Raw genomic sequence first — 18556 nt, 5'->3', positions numbered from 1 at the left:
TAACCATAACAGAACACTATGCAGCTGCTAAATAGGATGAGACATCTACATGTATGAACATGGAATAAGCTGCAAGATATATCAAGTAGAAACACTACAATATAGGAAAACATATAGTATGCTAATAATTGTGTCTCACAAAAAAGTTGAGATTAGATACTCACACACGAATTATATACATAGAATGTTTTGGAAAAATAAACCAGAAACTGAACAGTGGCTGCCTCTAGAAAAGAGAACTAAAGTACTAGAGGTCAAGGGCAGGGAAAACTCATTTTACACTATATATTACACTATTTACACTTACTTACACTATATATTATATAGATGTTACTATTTGAATTTTTAAATCATATGTATTATCTTTTCAATAATAATTAAAATGTTTAAATAATAAAATGTGCTTGCTTCGGCAGCACATATACTAAAAATTGGAACGATACAGAGAAGATTAGCATGGCCCCTGCGCAAGGATGACACGCAAATTTGTGAATCATTCCATATTTTTAGGAATTTGGAGGAACAAATAGGAAGGACACAGGGATGAGAACTAAGGGGGGTGGAAATGGGAGGGAGGTGGGGAGCACGGGGCGGGGGGCGCTGGGATGGGAGAAATAGACAAAAAACTGTACTTGAAAAAAAACTAAATAAAATTTTAAAAATTCAAAAAAATTATAAAAGAAGCCTCAAAGGTACATATTGAGTAGGAATAGGGAAGAGATTTAGCCCTCCATTATAACTTAGAAGATTGATAGAAAAAATGTCACATCTTTTTAAGCATCTCTGTCCTCTCTCTCTCTCTCTCTCTCTCTCTCTTTCTCTCTCTTTGCCTCTCTGTTTCTTTGTCTTTTATCTATCTTTTTTGGCTACCTCTTTCAAAATGAGTGGCTTGATCAGAGAGGCAACCTGGGATCTCAGGTGTATAGTCTGACGAGAAAGGGAGCAAGACTAGGACTGGAAACCTGGAATGGGAACCTGATCTTGTTGTAGAGCAATTCCTTGACTGCTGTGGCCATGGTCCACTGGACTGTGTTCAAATCATCTTGATCCAGGCTGTTAAGTAAGATCCATATGTTACATGAGAGGTGGTCAGAGATTCCCTACAGCAGCTCAATTCAGAATGGGGCTTCTGAGTAATCAGTTTCTTCCATAGCAAGGCCCAGGCTGACATGAGCATAGAAAGACTATTTGGATTCCAAAGGCCAGCATTGCCAGGGGAGTCCGGGGTGCCAAAGGATCAGGAATAGCGCCAGTCCTAGGGAAACCGTTTCATCATGCAAGGAACCTGAGGAAGAAACCATGGCCCACAGAGTGGAGGAAAGGGGAAAGGCAGGGATTTGGTGGGCGTGAGGGTTCCCAAGGATCATCTCAGGCCACGAAAGGAAAGCAAAGGTATCTGGGCTTTTTGGAAATAGAGTGAAGGCCATATTGTATAGGAAATAGCAGGAATGAAGAAGAGAAGTGAATTGTTGGGTATAAACTCCATCACTTAGCCTAAAGCTTTTCCTGTTTTCTCCCATCTTCACAGAACAAGGCAGCTGTCATAAAATTGGGCCCTTTGCCCCTCTGACTTCAGGGCTAGAGTGTCCTGAAATATATTCTAGCCGATATCCTGGGTAATGCTAGAATTCTTCTATACTCTATACTCAGTTCATATATTCTCTGAACTCGTAAAGCTCTCAGAGACCATGGGACCTGGTATACAAAGCCCTTATATTTTCTTCTCCGTAGGAGCAGGCCTGCAAGAATTTTCCCCATGCCTTTCTCTGACTGGCCCAAGTCCAAGTTCCCAGTGAGAAACCCATGCCTGAGACAGCTCCACTTACCCCTCCAGAGCCAGTTTAAAGTCAAGAGGCAGTACAGTGCTGGGAAGCCCAAGAAGTCTCCCAGATTCTTCTGTGGTCAGGCTAGCTTCATTAAAATAAACTTTGTTCCCTGAGGATCTGTTCTTGAAGGTGTTATTGTGTACTTATCACAGCTCCTATAGCTACAGGCTCACAGTGAGAAGGAAATGGGCATACATCAGCATCTTCCTGTAAAATGGGAATTTGACCTCACTTATAGACAAACATGCAGCAGGCAACCTTGCAAATGGCACAGCATGAATAGAGTTCAGGGAGTTCTGAATGACTTAAGTACATTAAATAAAATGAGATGTGTGAGGATATGTGTTCTAATCCTTGGTTTGGTTCAGTTTACAGACTTAATAGCCGTTAACCATTCATAACACTATTAACCTTTACATCTAACGGGGAAATCATCCAACTGAAAGGTTGCAAACCGGCAACTTCCAGGCCAAATCAAACTCATGGGCCTGTTTTATATGATTTCTGAGTGTTTAAAACTTGTTTTGAGCCACCTTAAAAAAAAATAAGTATCTTTCAGTGATTAAAAAAAAATCCAGTTTCCAGTGCCAATGCCCTGCCATCAAAAGCTACCATAAAAAGAAAAAAAGCCACTAAGAACGCAGCTGTAATTGAACAAAGTTGGGCTTATTGACTATTGCAATGAGGGTGACCACACAGTAAGGGCAACTGTGGGGTGTCTCAGTAAGAGAATGTTTTTGTTGTTGGTGGTGGTGGTTTTGGTGGGGTTTTTTTTTTAGGATGTTTTCAATGACTTTCTATAGGACTTGAGCTTGTGTTAGATTTCTGGGAAGGATTCAAGGAAAGGGGTTTTGCTCTGGTTTTGATGTTGTGAAGAAGCAGGGATGGTTCTATGATTTGGCACCTTAAAAATATTTATCAAAAAGTGGGAAGAAAGAGCAAGGCTGTCATTGACAAAAAAGCAGGCATTGTTTATATTAGCCAGGATGGGGATAGTTGGTCATTTCTGTTGTCTTGATGTGCTTTAGTCTGTGTTCAGACATGCTGATGAAGTGTTCTTGTTCTTGTCTTGATCCACCACAGTCATGGAGTAGCCTTGTCTCTGTGATGTGGGTGTTCTGCAGAAATGTTTAAGTTCATCAGGAGAAAAAACAGTCTAGCTGCAAGTGTCATACTAGTGCTTTTCGATGCCAAGGTCTCAATGATAGCACCAGGCCAGCTCCAAGGTGTCAGGAGCTGCTTTCTATTTCTCAGTCCCTCCCCTGTTGGCTGAGGGCTGATGGAGTCAGACCTCAGGATGTTAGTGTACTATCCAGCTCTTCACCATTGCCAAGATCTGGTTTATGAGGAGATCGTCAATAGAATGTCTATGGTTAGGCCGAGGTTAGTCTCTCCTTCTCCTTTTGTTGCAGGGTTGTTAATGACAAACCAGTACCAGGTATTAGACCATGGTCCTTGAGTTTTGGCTAAGAAACAATTCAGAGCCAAGATTCAAATACAAGTTTATTTAACAGGTCACAGACATAGAACAGACAAGTTACAGAGGCAAAAGAATGGCCCTTGGAGCTCAGGAGAAAGAGAGCAAAGGTATGCACCTTGAGGAAATAAAGGGGGAGGAAAAGCACTGACATGGGATAGGCACATGGCAAAGAGAGAAAGAGGGACACAGAGAGAGAGAGAGAGAGAGAGACACCTAACACTGAGTCCTATGTCTTGGGGTTTTTTATCTGGAGGCCCCAGGGGAGTAGAATATTTGTCAGATTTCCAGGTGTGTCCTTTCAGGGCAAGGGGACATTAATCATCACAGCTATTCCTAATGTTAACCATGCTGTTGCCCTGCCTGGTCTTGCTGCTTTTCTGGGACTGGTGCTGAAACACAACTGAGGCCTAGATGTTATCTCTAGTTTGACCAAAACTCTGTCTCTGTGGTCCACAGACCCGAGGCTTTGTTCTTAAGATTATTTGATGCAGGTCAAAACCTCCTCGTCCTGAGGGCTTAATGCTTAAACAAGTAGTTGTGCAAGGGCTTGTATCAGGTTGTGTGAGGCTGTTCTCCTGCTCCCTGTTCTTCCTCTAAGGGGGTCTACCACATGAATGGTGACATGCCGGGGGACGAAAGATCGGGGGAGAGTCTGAACCGCATGACCAGTGTTATGAAGTGTCTGGGGGTCTAAACTTCATGACCAGTGAGTGATATGCTAGGGGAAGAAAGGTCACCTGGGGTGAGGTCCCACCTTACAATTATCTGTTGTTTGGCGCCCAGGTCTCTGCCCTGGGTGACTGTCTGTATCTGGCCTATTGTTCCTATGCTGCTTGGATCTGTCTGTCTCCTATATTAGGATGTTATCGAGTCCTCCCTCCAACATGATGCTGGTTGCATAGCAGCATTTAAGACTGAACGGACAGAGTGTATCAGCCAATTGCATCATAGGAAATCACCAGAAACAAAATGGTTGTTAATCCTTGTAATAGTTCCTGGAGAAAGGGGTCTAGATTGCCAAACCCAGGCAATGAAAACATGACCCAAAGTCCAGCTGATTTTTTAAAGAGGTACAAAGTGACTTTTTTTTCCAGCATAGCCACAGACTGTTCTGCTTGACCTACAGGATTTATATAGGTGCAGCAAACAGTTTTTGCTAAAGTATAAATTCCCCCTTGGTTTATGAATTTAAATTTAAATTGTTTGCTGGGCTTCTGAGTCACAGTTGTGTCATTTATGATATCTGGGATTGGAGGCATGTTTTGGATCCCCTTTTCCAGTAGTGTTACCCCTGCTCCAGGAGGTATAGCTCACACAGCATATGTAATGAGAGCAGGTCCTCCCTCTCGGGAGTTTTCCTGCATAGCCTGTTCTTGTCTCATTTTGAAGACTTCTGGGTGTCATTCTCTAGAAAATATAATTCAGTGGAGAGGTGGTAGTTTAAAATATCTGAAAGGCTCTAACAATTACCTCAAATATGCAGGATAAGTTAGTGTGCAGCAGGCAGGTAAAAGCCTGATGTCTGTGTAATAATTAGGATTTATCCAGACATTGAATTGGGAGTACAAATCTCGTTTATCACAATAGCAGTATCCAATTTTTGGACTTCTGAGGGAGACAGATTTCTTTACAATTACATAATTTCTTCAAGTCGGCTGGAATATCTTGGAAGACAATAAACAGACCATTGTAGCAAGGCTAGGCCCAACATTAGTTCCCTTTCCCGATGACCTAGGTTTGATCTCAGCAAAAGCATTTTGTTCGGGTCCAATTTTTACCAGACCGAACTTCAGAACTAATTATGTAAGGAAAATTTAAGACCATAAGGGACTTGTAGAAGAAAGTCTACCTCCTGAAGTGGTGGCAGATATTACATTTTTGTCAGCAGGAGTAGGTGGTGAGGCAACAGATCCAGCACTGAGTTAAATTCAGAGCAGTAGCCAAGAAATAAGCACTAGGGCTTTATTTTTTTAAGATTTTATTTATTTACTTTTAGAGAGGGAAAGGGAGGGAGAAAGAGAGGGAGAGGGACATCAGTGTGTGGTTGCCTCTTGGTGCCCCCTACTAGAGACCTGGCCCAAAACCCAGGCATGTGCCCTGATTTGGAATCGAACCAGTGACCCTTTGGTTCCCAGGCCAGCACTCAATCCACTGAGTCATACCAGCCAAGGCTGTGCTTTATTTTTTTTCCTATGTAACAACCAGAGACTGCAGAAACTAAAAAATAACAAAATGTAAATAGGGAAGAGCATATTAAGAAAACTTTTAGTCAGAGAGCAGACCCCACCACCTCACCCTGCCCCTGGACTCCAAGATTACATCAGTTGTACATTGAAGGAGAAGAAACTCGTGGAGGTCAAAATAGAGGAGCTGCCAAGCTGGATACTGATGTGGGATTTCACCTCTAAAGACATTGATGGAACATTTTAAAGCGGTTACTACTGGCATGTCGATGTGGAGAAAGGGAACAAAGCTGGGGTTTCTATGATGATGGCAGCTTAGGTGCCTTTCTACTACTGTGGTTCTTATAAGAAATTCAAACACGAGCAGCGACACAAGTACCACTGAAGAGGGCCCCGTGTGGACACCACATTCCTGAACATGACCTCTGCCCAGCACCTCTGAATACTTTCATATCGTAATTAACAACTAATAAAAGTTGACTGGTTAAAAAAAAACTTTAGGCAGTTCAAGGGGGTGTTAAAGACAATAATAGGCAAGATTACTAGGAGGACAAAGTTGTATGGAAAAGAATACTAAACCAAAAAATTAATCTTGTTCTGTTGTTTTCTGCAGAAATTGTCCATGTGTGTGGTTAACCTCTTGTTCCATCGTCTTGGACAGAAGCTGCTCACATTCAGAAGCTCCTGGAAAATTGCTAAAAATCATCAGTTTGAGATTACCCAATGAACCAGATGCTCAGAACCCAGGAGAAAGTGATGTATGCCCTCTTAGTTGGAAAACATGAATCCAAGGATCAACAACTTGGTGTTATATTGATGTGTCAGTTACCTGTTAAAGGTCCTTTTTGTGCCCTCACCAGTGTGGCTCACTTGGTTGGGTGTTGTCCTGCAAACTGAAAGTTCACTGTTTCCCTTCCTGGTCAGGGCACATATCTGGGTTGTGGGTTTGGTCCCCAGTAGGGGCACAGGCAAGAGGCAACAGATCAATATTTCTCTCTGTCACATTAATCTTTCTCTCCCTCTCTTTCTCCCTTCCTGCCCCTCTCTCTAGAATCAATAAAAGAAAAAAAAATAATAATAATAATAAAGGTTCTTTTTGTAAAGGCTCAAGGGCAGGGTTTTTGTTTTTATTTTCTGATTCTTTTCCAGAAGACCAAATCTCCATGTTTCCGATCATGTGAAGCTGCTTAGGTGGTTAATTTGGAAATGCAGCTTGTACTTAAAATGATAATCTGGAGGTATTATATGAGTACCTGCAGAAATTAGCCATATAAGTTCATTAAGGTGCCAATCTAGACTCAGAAATGATTCCCCAATGTGTGGGCAGTTAACTCAGAAGGAGATAACTTGTATGTCCAGGGAGGAATTGCAATGGCAAAACTTTGGGTTTCTGAGAGTTTTGATAACTATGAGTTTTTTAATTCCTTTAGTTCTTTTTATTTTTGCTGAAAATAATAGATGATATTGACAGTGTATTTTCCAAGTAAAAGGTAAAGCTATACAGAATTTTTAAAAATAATGGCACCTATGAAATATAAGTCTTCAGAGCCCTGGCTGGTGTAGCTCAGTGGATTGAGCACGGGCCAGTAAAGCAAAGGGTTGCAGGCTGGGTCCCCAGTAGGGGCCACTGAGAGACAACCACACACTGATGTTCCTCTTCCACTCTTTTTCCTTCCCTTCCCCTTGCTCTAAAAAGAAATAAATAAAAATTTTTTAAAGAAATATATGTCTTCATTACTAGAGAGATAAATTGAGACCCTCCCCACCATGTTAGGAATTTTTTAATCAGGTAACTTTTCCTCTACCAGTACATCCACAACTTTCTAGCAGCAGAAACCCTCCAACCATTCTGAGAATAAACAACAGTAATTAGAGTGTACTTATAGTTTGTTTGGAGGTATCCACAGAGCTTCATGGCTTTGGTTCCTTTCCATGTGTTACCTTTATAGTCTTGCCAGGAATACAGCACTGGCAGGTTGGGCATGCATTGGAAACATTCTCGGCAGTACCCTTAGTGTTATCCCCTTCAGTGTCGGTTCAGTATTGTCCATTTACGTCTGCTTTCTTTCTTTTGGATTTTAAAAACTTAAAAAAAAACTTTTTAAAGACTTTGTTTATTTTTACTTTTTTAAAGATTTTATTTATTTATTTTTAGAGAGAGAGGAAGGAAAGGAGAAAGAGGGAGAAACATCAATGCGCAATTGCCTCTCCTGTGCCCCCTACTGGGGACCTGGTCTTCAACCCAGGCCTGTGCCCTGACTGGGAATCAAACTGATGATCCGCTGATTCGCAGGCTAGCACTCAGTCCACTGAGCCACATCAGCCAAGGGGAAAAATTTTAATTTTGAGATAATAATAGAGTCACAAGAAGTTGCAAATAATAGTACAGAAAGGTACCATGTATCTTGTTTCGCCCAATGGTAACATCTTACATAACTATAAATGTACAGTATCAAAACCAGGAAATTGACATTAGTGCAATCCATGGACCTTATTCAGATTTTACCAGTTTTACAATGCATTTGTGCCTGTGTATATGTACAGTTACATACACACATAGAATTTTATCACATGCAGATTTGTGTAACCACTGTTAGAATTCCATCACCACAAAGATTCCTTGTGGTATGTCTTTATAGTCACATCCCTTCTCTCCACCTTCACCTCTCAACCTTTGGCAACCATTGATTCATTCTCCTTTCAATAATTTTATAATTTCTCGAATGTTGTATAAATGGAACTTTGAGATTGGCTTTTTAAAAAATTCAGTATAACTCCATTGAGGTCCAACCAAGCTGTTGCATATATTAATAGTTTGTTCCTCTTTATTGCCAAGTAGTACAGTAACCAATAGCTCAGAAGCCTAACTGGAGATAGTGAGGCAACCCACAAACGAACAATGGCAGAAAGTTGTCACCTGTGCCAGGAATGGAGGAACAAGGTATTAGTATTGCCAGGTCCTGGGGAAAAAGATCACCTATAGAACCTGGAATCATGGCTGGCCCCTCCTGTGCAAGCTGGACCCATGTGAGAGCTACAGCCATCGCAGGGGCTGCTACCTAACTAAGGTGGGGGTGGGAGTGAGCGTGGAGGAGGGTGTGGTTGAGAAATACCCTGGCTTCTCCTTTCCTCCCTCTTTCCATTCTTCAGTCATTGTGTTCCCCTGGCTGAACCCACCTGGAAGCCATCTGACAAAACTGCCTGAGAGGGTGGTCTTCAGCAGTCGCCCTGCCACAAAACTGAACACATTGGGGGATAATAAGGAGTGGATCCTAGGACAAACAGGTGCAGGACCTATGCAGTAGCATATGTGAGTGATTTTTTTACAAGAAAACCACCACACTGTTTTTGTAAGTCGGACTCTGTTTCCAGTGAATTCCAAAGTCATGGACTAATCTAAAAGCATAAATGTACTATCAGTACAAATATCTGTTTTAATATTTTTTGCCAGCTTGCCAGTTTGAGTGAAGGTCATTACTTTACCATCTGAGCTGATTTAACTTCTGGGACAAGCTGACAAGAATAAATGTATGATTGTGATAAAAATAGCTGGCTTGGAAATTTAAAATTTCTTCTTTCTTTTAAAATTGTTTTGTTTTTTGAATATATTTTATTGATTATGCTATTACAGTTGTCTCATTTCCCCTCCTTCATTCCCCTCTACTCTGCACACCCCCTCCCACCCACACTCCCCACTTTAGTTCATGTCCATGTGTCTTAAGTTCTTCACCTTCTACATTTCCCACACTACTCTTGCCATCCCCCTATTTTCTACCTACCGTCTGTACTACTTATTCTCTGTACCTTTCCCTCCTCTCTCTTCCTCCCACCCCCCTGTTGCTAACCCTCCATGTAATCTCCATTCTGTGGTTCAGTTCCTGTTCTAGTTGTTTGCTTAGTTTTTTTTTTAGGTGTGGTTGTTAATAATTGTGAGTTTGCTGTCTTTTTACTGTTCATATTTTTATTTTCTTTTTCCTAGATAGGTCCCTTTAACATTTCATATAATAAGGGCTTGGTGATGATGAACTCCTTTAACTTGACCTTATCTGGGAAGCACTTTATCTGTGCTAAATGAAAGCTTTGCGGGATAGAATAATCTTGGATGTAGGTCCTTGACTTTCATGACTTGGAATACTTCTTTCCAGCCCCTTCGTGCCTGTAAGGTCTCTTTTGAGAAATCCACTGACAGTCTGATGGGAACTCCTTTGTAGGTGACTGTTCCCTTATCTCTTGCTGCTTCTAGAATTCTCTCCTTCATTTTAATCTTGGCTGTTGTAATTATGGTGTGTGTTGGTGTGTTCTTCCTTGGGTCCAGCTTCTTTGGCACTCTCTGAGCTTCCTGGATTTCCTGGAAGTCTATTTCCTTTGCCAGATTGGGGAAATTCTCCTTTATTATTTGTTCAGATAAGTTTTCCACTGGTCGCTCTTCCTCTTCTCCTTTTGGTACCCCTATAATTCGGATGTTGGAACGTTTAAAGATGTCCTGGAGGTTCCTACACCTCTCCTCGTGTTTTTCAATTTTTGTTTCTTCATTCTTTTCTGTTTGGTTGTTTCTTTCTTCCTTCTGGTCCACTCCCTTGGTTTGAGTCCCAGTTTTCTTCCCATCATTATTGGTTCCCTGTTCATTTTTCTTCATTTCACTTAGTGTAGCCTTCATTTTTTCATCTAATTTGTGACCAAAGTCAACCAGTTCTGTGAGCAGCCTGATCACCAGTGTTTTGAACTGTCCATCTGTTAGGTTGGCTATCTCTTGGTTATTTGAAAGTTTTGGCTCTGGGGCTTTGATCTTTTCTTCCGTTGGGCCATTTTCTTTTTCTTTTTTTCCTGGTCTGGCTGCACTTGTTACTAAGTGAGGGGCAGAGCCTTAAGTGTTCACCAGGGTGAAGCAACTCCGGTTGCTGGGTTGTGACACTGTGTGTGTCGGCGGGGTCAGAGAGGGAACAATGGCGCTTGCTCCCTCTGTCTCAGATTTTAGTCCCCTCTGCCGCTTCCCACAAGCAAGCTGGGTCTTTCTGGTGCTGATTCCCATGTGGGTGATCTTTGTACATTCTAGGACCCTGTGGGTCTCTCCAACAAACTCTCCTGTGAGCCTGGGAGTCTCTCCCAGCACCTCAACCCCGACAGGTGTTTTCAGTCCGTACTTTTAGGCTTTATTTCTCAACACTGGGGCCCTGGGTTGTGCAGTCTGTTTCGATGCCTGTTTTCACCCCCCATTTTTGCCTGGTTTATCTGTATGCGAATGTGTGACCACAGTCAGCCAGCCTCCTTGCGCGCCTCGCTAGCTCTGCTCGTTGCCTCCCTGCACTCAGGATTTGCCAGCCCCACATGCATGCCCGGGGCCACCAGCCACTGCTTTTTCCTGCCAAGACCCCTCTCTGCTGCCTGCTGACTCCACCCCTCTTACTGATCTGGATGAATGGTTGTCGCACCTCTGTATAGTTCAATTTTCTGTCAGTTTTTTTTTAATATTTGTTGTGCCTAATTTCGGTTGTGCAAGGAGGCACAGTGTGTCTACCTATGCCTCCGTCTTGGCCGGAAGTCTCTTTTTAAATTTTTTAATTGTGGTAAAACAGACACAAGATAAAACCATCTCAGCCATTTTTAAGTACAGTTCTGTAGTCTTAGTACATTTATCTTGTTGTGCAACCCATCTCCAGAACCCTTTTCATCTTGCAAAATTGAAACTCTATATCCATTAAACTTATCCCTCTTTCCTCTTCCCCAGGCTTCTAACAACCGTCATTCTATTTTCTGTCTCTGGGAATTTGAGTACTCCAGGTACTGTATATGAGTGAAATCATACAGTATGTATTTGTGTGTATGTGTGTGTGTCTGATTCACTTCACTTAGCACAGTGCATCTGGTTCATCCATGTTGTAGCATGTGTCAGAGTGGATGCTGGGGTTGCTTCCACCTTTTGGCTCTTGTAAATATGCTGCTATAAACGTGGGTGTACAAGTATCTCTTCAAGACTCTGCTTTCAGATATTTTGGGTATACATCCAGAAGAGGAATTGCTGAATCATATAGTAAATCTACTTTTATTTTTTTGGAGAAATGCCCTACTGTTTTCCATAATGGCTGCAACATTTTACATTTCTGTCAGCAGTGCACAAGGGTCCCGGTTTTTCCACATCCTAGACAATGCTTGTTGTTCTACCCTCCTTCTTTTATAGTACTCATCTTAGTGAGTGTGTGATGGCATCCCATTGTGATTTTAATTTGCATTTCCCTAGTGATTCGGGATATTGAGCCTCTCTTCTTATGTTGGTCGTTTGTACATCTTCTTTGAAGAAATGTCTATTCAAGTCCGTTGCCCATTTAAAAAGTCAGATTGTTTGCTGTTTTTGAGTTGTAGGAGTACTTTATATGTTGTAGGTATCCACCCTTTACCAGATTATATGATTTGCAAATATTTCCCCATTCTATGTCATCTTTTCACTTTGTTGATTGTGTCCTTTGATACACAGAAGTTTTCAATTTTGATGCAATCCCACTTACCTGTTTTATTCATTTGTTGCCTTTGCCTTCGGTATTATATATCCAAAAAGTCATTGCCAAATCCAATGTCGTGAAGCTTTTTCCCTATCTTTCCTTCTAAGAGTGTTATAGTTTCTGCTCTTACATTCATGTCTTTGATCCATTTTGAATTAATTTTAGTATATGCTAAGGTCAGGGTCCAACTACATCCATTTGCATGGGGAGACGCAGTTTTCCCAACACTGTCTGTTGGAAATACTGTCTTTTCTCCATGAAGTGGTTTTGTCACCCTTGTTGAAAATCATTTGCCCATATGTGTGAGAATTTATTTCTAGAATCTCTATTCTATTGTTTTACTTGTCCATTCTTATGCCAGTAACACACTGCTTTTTAATTTAAATCATTTTTTAAATTTTTCAATTAAGTTGACATACAAGTGTATATTAGCTTCTGGTGTACACCTCAAGGATCAGACATTATATACCTTACTAAGTACTCACCAGATAAATCTAGTATCCACCTGACACCATATATAGTTATTAAAATATTGACTCTGCTCCCTATGCTCTACTTTATATTTCCATGACTACTCTGTAACAACCAATTTGTACTTCTTAACCTTTTTCACCCATCTTTTCACCCCTCACCTTTTTCACCCATCTCCCCCAACCCCCTTCCAATCTGGCAGTCATCAAAATGTTCTCTGTATCCATGAGTCTGTCTCCATTCTGCTTCTCCATTTATTTGGGGTTTTTTTTTAGATTCAGTTGTTTATAGATATGTATTTATTGCCATTTTATTGTTCATATTTTTTACCTTTTTTAAACATTTTTTTCTTAAAGGAGACCCTTTAACCTTTCATCTAATATTGGTTTAATGGTGATGAACTCCTTTTACTTTTCCTTGTCTGGGAAGCTCTTTATATGTCCTTCAATTCTAAATGATAGCTTTGCTGGATAGAGTAATGTTGCTTGCAGGTCCTTGCTTTTCATCACTTTGAATATTTCTTGTGAATCCCTCTGGCCAGCAAAGTTTCTGTTGAGAAATCAGTTGGCAGTCTTATGGGAGCTCCCTTGTAGGTAACTAACTGCTTTTATCTTTCTGCTTTTAACATTCTTTCTTTGTCTTTAAACTTTTGCATTTTAATTATGGTGTGTCTTGGTGTGGGCCTCTTTGGGTTCATCTTGTTTGAGTCTTTTTGTGCTTCCTGGGCTTGTATGTCTATATCCTTCAGCAGGTTAGGGGAGTTTTCTGTTATTATTTTTTTCAATAGGTTTTCAATTTCTTGCTCTCCCTTTTCTTCTCCTAGCAGCCCCATGAGCTGAATGTTGGTATGCTTGATGTTGTCTCAGGGGCTCTTTACACCATCTTCATTTTTTTGGATGCCTTTTTCTTTTTGCTGTTCTAATTGGGTATTTTTTGTTTTCTTATATTCCAAATTGCTGATTTGATTCTTGGTTTTACCTACTCTACTGTTGATTCCCTGTAAATTATACTTTATTTCAGTTAGTGTAAAAAAGAAATGAAGGCATTTCTTTTTTAAAAAGTTTATCTATTTATTTTTTTAGAGAGAGGGGAAGGGGAGAAGAAAGAGAGGGAGAGAAATATCGATGTGTGGCTGATTCTCACGCACCCCCTACTGGGGATTTGGCCTGCAACCCACGCATATGCCCTGACTAGGAATCAAACCAGCGACCCTTTGGTTCACAGCCCGTGCTCAATCCGCTGAGCTATACCAGCCAGGGCTTTATCCTTCATTTATGACTGGTTATGTTTCTTTTATCCTCACCTGAAGATGTGCTTATTGATTTTAGAGAAAGGGAAAGGGAGGGAGAGAGACAGGGAGAGAAACATCAATGTGAGAAACATTAGTTGGTTGCCTCTTTCACACACTCTGACTGGGAACCAAACATACATTGTAGGTATGTGCCCTGACCGAGAATCAAACCCGTGACCTTTCGGTTTATGGGGATGATGCTCCAACCAAGCCACACCAGACAGGGTTGACTGCTTCTTGTTGGTATGGTTTCCATGTACCTTTTTATGCCTTTAAATTTCTAAGTTCAACCATGTTCCCCTAAATTCATTGAGCATCCTTATAACCAGTGTTTTTGAACTCTGCATCTAGTAGACTGCTTGTGTCCACTTTGTTTAGTTCTTTTTCTGGAGTTTTGTTCTGTTCTTTCATTTGGGATGTTTCTTTGACTCCTCATTTTGGTAACTTTCCTGTGTTTGTTTCTATGTAGAGTTGCTACGTCCCCTGGGCTTGGTAGAGTGGCCTAATGTAGTAGATGTTCTGTGAAGTCCAGTGGCACAACCACCCCTATCACCCAAGCTGGGCACTCCAAGTGCACCTCCCCATGTGGGCTATGTACAGCTGCCTATTGTAGTCAAGGCTTGATTGCTGTAGGCATGTCAAAAGGAAGAATTTACCTGCAAGCTAATCTGCTGTAAGGACTGACTATGGCCACTGGCTGCTGTGGAGGATCACCTGGGCAGGGGCCCACCCTACAGAACAGGACTTACTTCAGCAGGGACTCTGGTGTCCACTGAGGCCACCTCTGATTCCGTCAATGTGGAGGTAGTTGGGCATTGTTTCTATATGGTATGAAACTGTCCACTGGGTGTGTTTGCTCTGCGGCTTTAGGGGAGGTGGAGGCCAAGGTCAGCTGCTTCCCATGTTCTGACCAGTGCCACCCAGCTTGAGCTACAAAGTGGTCTACAGATGGCTGGTACTTGTGCTGGGTTTGGAGGTGCCCAGTAGAAGCCACTCTGTGAACTGCAGCTGACTGTTGCTAGTGTGAGCCCTGGGGCCATCTAGTGACAGGTGTAGGGCCTGTGGAGGCCAGATGCTGCTTGTTTGAGAGACTTTAGGAAAGTCTGAAGCAGGAGCCAAGACAGGCCATTTGTATGGAAAAGGCACTGGAAACAGCTTGGGGGGGGGGCTCCCAAGTTTGGTGTGGCAGGTGTCTCGGGGAATCAACAGGATGGGGGAAACAGTGATAGCGGGGTTGATGGAGACTCAGACATGGGGCCTGCTTGCTGTCTCTATGGGGGGAGGGCCCATCAAACAATGGCCTCTGCCAGCACTTTTGACTGGGAGAAAGCTGCTGTCTGCCTGCTCTTACCCTGATGCCAGACATTTGAGTTTCCCTCTGTCTGTCTCTGTTGCCTTTCAAGCTACTATCCCAGTGCTGGAGCTCAGAATGAGTGAGTCAGAGTGAGTTCATTTAGATGCCTTTTAAGAGGAACTGCCTGCAACTCCAACAGCCCTCCATCTCACTCAGCCTCAATTCCCACTGGTTTTTACAGCTAGAAGTTATGGGGACTTCTCTTCCCAGCACTGGAACCCTGGGCTTGGGAGCCTGGTGGGGGGCTTGGACCCCTCTCTCCTTCAGGGAGAACTCCATACCCAAGTTATCACTCCTGGTTTTTATCCACCATGCATGGGTGTGCGATCAGCCAGTTCCACATCTCTGCGCCTCCTACCAGTCCTGATGTGGCTTCTTCTTTTTATTCCTACTTGTTGGAGTTCTATTCAGCTAGATTTAAGGCGGTTCTGAATGACAATTGTTCTGTAGTTTAGTTTTAATTTTGCAGTGGTTCTGGGAGGATGCAAGAATGGTGTTTACTTATACTTCCATGTTGACTAGAAGTCAGTACCACACTGTTTCGATAACTGTATCTTTTTCCTATTTTTAAAATTTTAATTGTTGTTCAAGTACAGTTTTCTGTCCTTTACCCCCATCCAAGCCCACCCCTATCCCTCCTCTCCTCCCTCCCTTCTCCACCCCCCCTTGTTATTGCCCATGTGTCCTTTATACTAGTTCTTGCAATGATGACTATATCTTTATAGTAAGTTTTAAAATCAGAAAGCGTTGGCTGTCCAATTTTCTTTTTCTCTTTCAAAATGGTTTTGGCTCTTCGGGTCTATTGAGACTCCTTATAAATTTCAGACAGATATTTCTAGTTCTACAGAAAAAAAAGACAAAACCCCAAAACCCTGTTGGTCTTCGATAGGATTACATATATCGGTAGATTGATTTGGTTGGTGTTGACATCTTAACAATATTAGCCTTCCAGTTCATAAACATGGGATGTCTTTCTACTTATTTGAGTCTTTAATTTCTTTCAGCAATATTTTGTACATGTCACTGGGCAAGTCTTTAATTTCCTAGGTATTTTATTCTTCTAGAGACTATTATAAATGAAATTGGTTTCTTAATTTCCTTTTCACAGTGTTCATTGTTAGTGTATACAGATACAATGGACTTTTGTGTGTTGATTTTATATCTCACAACACTGTTGTATATATTTATTAGATCTGCTTCTTGTATGAAATCTTTGATTTTCTACTTATTATTATGTCATCTGTGAATAAAGATAATTTTACTTCTTCCTCTCCAATGTGATACCTTTTTAATTCTTTTTCTTGCCTAACTGGTTAGGACTTCCATGTTAAATAGAAATGGCAAAAGTGGGCATTCATATCTTGTTCCTGATCTTAGAAGAAAAGCTTTCAGTCTTTCACTACTGATTATAATGTTAGCTATTTGCGTTTTTTAAAAAGTTAATCATCATCAACAAACAATTAAATCGGGGCTCTACTAGAGTATATCTAGAAGATCCATGCAGGATTTGATAATTCCCTAAGAGGAAAACAACCATGGGTTTCCCTTGGTTAAGGGAAGCTTCCCTTTGTGTAAGAAAAGAAAGGATTTATGGGGTTACAGTGTTGGACAGTGATGTGTAAAAGGAAAACAATAATATTTCATAGGTAGAGATACCGCTGATCAAGAAGTATTGAGCATTTTAGAATGGAAGAGTCTTTAGCATGGGGTGACCATTATAGTTAGTAAAGACCATAGAAATAAATCAAGGGAAAGTTTCACACATTCTGCTATTATTGCTATAGCTCTTAGGTGAGGTAGATATGCCTTAGCTACTGGACCTAATGAAAGACTGAAATAAGGAGTAGGCCTCTTATGATTGCCCTGTAATTAATTAGTACCTCTAATGCCTGTTCAGACTTTTCATGTACGAAAAAGGGAAAGGGGCATGTGAATCCAAAATCTGGAAAACAGATCTTTTTGTAGTTATCATACCAGTCTTTGGCTTACATATAATTTTTTTTAACTGGAAAAGCACACAATAATTGACAGATATTTATATTATTTTACTCATGTGTAAATAAGTTAGGAAAGTAAATTCTCCTGATTTGTTAGGTTTTTGTATTAAAGATTTTATTTATTTATTTATTTATTTATTTATTTATTTTTAGAGAGAGGAGAAGGGAAGGAGAAAAAGAGGGAGAAAAACATCAGTGTGTGAGAGATACATTGATTGGTTGCCTCTGACATACCCCCTACTAGGGACCTGGCCTAGAATACAGGCATGTGCCCTGACTGGGAATCAAACCAGTGACCCTTTGGTTTGCAGGCCCATTCTCAATCCACTGAGCTATACCAGTCAGGGCATGATTTGTTAGGTTTTTTAAAAGTATGAGTTTACTAGACAAAAGAGCTCTCATAGTGATTTTGAACGAACATTTAGAGAATTCCAAATAATTTAATTATTTCTATTGTTTTGTCTTTTTTAGAGTACAGTAGCAAATTTTTGTGTGAGAGAAACGTCAGTGTGTGGTTGGCTCTCATGCATCCCCTACTGGGGACCTGACCTGCAACCCAGGCACGTGCCCTGACTGGGAATTGAACTGGCAACACTTTGCTTCACAGTCTGGTGTTCAATCCACTGAGCCACAACAGCCAGGGCACCTAATGGAAGTTTTAAGAAACCCAAAGATAGTTTAGGCATAAAAAATGTCCTAATGATTTTATTAGTTTAAATTTGGGGCCTGGATTTAGAAAAAGCAAAATGAAGAATAATTGTAGAGAAAATAATATATAAATATCTAAGAAAAGAAACATTGATACAGCTGAAGAAACCCAAAACACTGATTTTGATTTGGAAAAAATACATGTACCCCTATGTTCATTGCAGTGTTATTTATAATAGCCAAGATCTAGAAATAGCCCAATGTCCATCAGTAGATGAGTGGATAAAAAAGAGTTGGCGTATTTACACAGTGGAATACTACTTGGCCATAAAAAGGGAATATTACCTTTTGTGACAGCATGGATGAACCTGGAGAGCATTGTGCTAAGTGAAATAGGCCAGTCAGACAAAGACAAATACCATATGATTTCACTTATATGTGGACTCTAATGAACAAAATAGAAACAGACTCGTACATACACAGAACAGACTGACAGGTGTTAAAGGAGAAGGGAGTTGGGGGACTGGGTAAAAAAGGAAAAAGGATTAAGAAAAAAAAAAAACACCTCATAGACACAAACAACAGTATGGCGGTTACCAGAAGGAAAATGGGATAGGGAGAGGTAGGATAGTGAAGGGTGGTTACCAGAGCGGGGTGTGGGGGAAATGGGTAAAGATGTTTAAAAGGTACAAACTTCCAGTTATATATAAACATATATTTGTAAACTTCCAATTATAAAGAAATTCTGGGAAAGTAATATACAGCATGGTGACTGAAAATAAACTTTAAAACAATAAATAAAACTGAAAGCT

The 18556-nt window shown here is 41.0% G+C and overlaps 1 non-coding gene across 1 annotated transcript; it reads left to right on the top strand.

Moving 5' to 3' along the window:
* Nucleotides 1-400: 400 nt before the first annotated feature.
* LOC119059008 (U6 spliceosomal RNA) lies at nt 401-508 on the top strand. Its single transcript, XR_005084350.2, has one exon. It is a non-coding gene; the product is annotated as a U6 spliceosomal RNA (small nuclear RNA).
* Nucleotides 509-18556: the final 18048 nt, after the last annotated feature.

The sequence above is a fragment of the Artibeus jamaicensis genome, unplaced genomic scaffold (assembly GCF_021234435.1).
Source record: "Artibeus jamaicensis isolate MK-2021 breed Jamaican fruit bat unplaced genomic scaffold, CSHL_Jam_final contig_700, whole genome shotgun sequence".
Taxonomy (NCBI): Eukaryota; Metazoa; Chordata; class Mammalia; order Chiroptera; family Phyllostomidae; genus Artibeus; species Artibeus jamaicensis.
The sequence above is the reverse complement of the archived record's forward strand: the minus strand, read 5'-3'. Positions and strand labels throughout refer to the sequence as shown.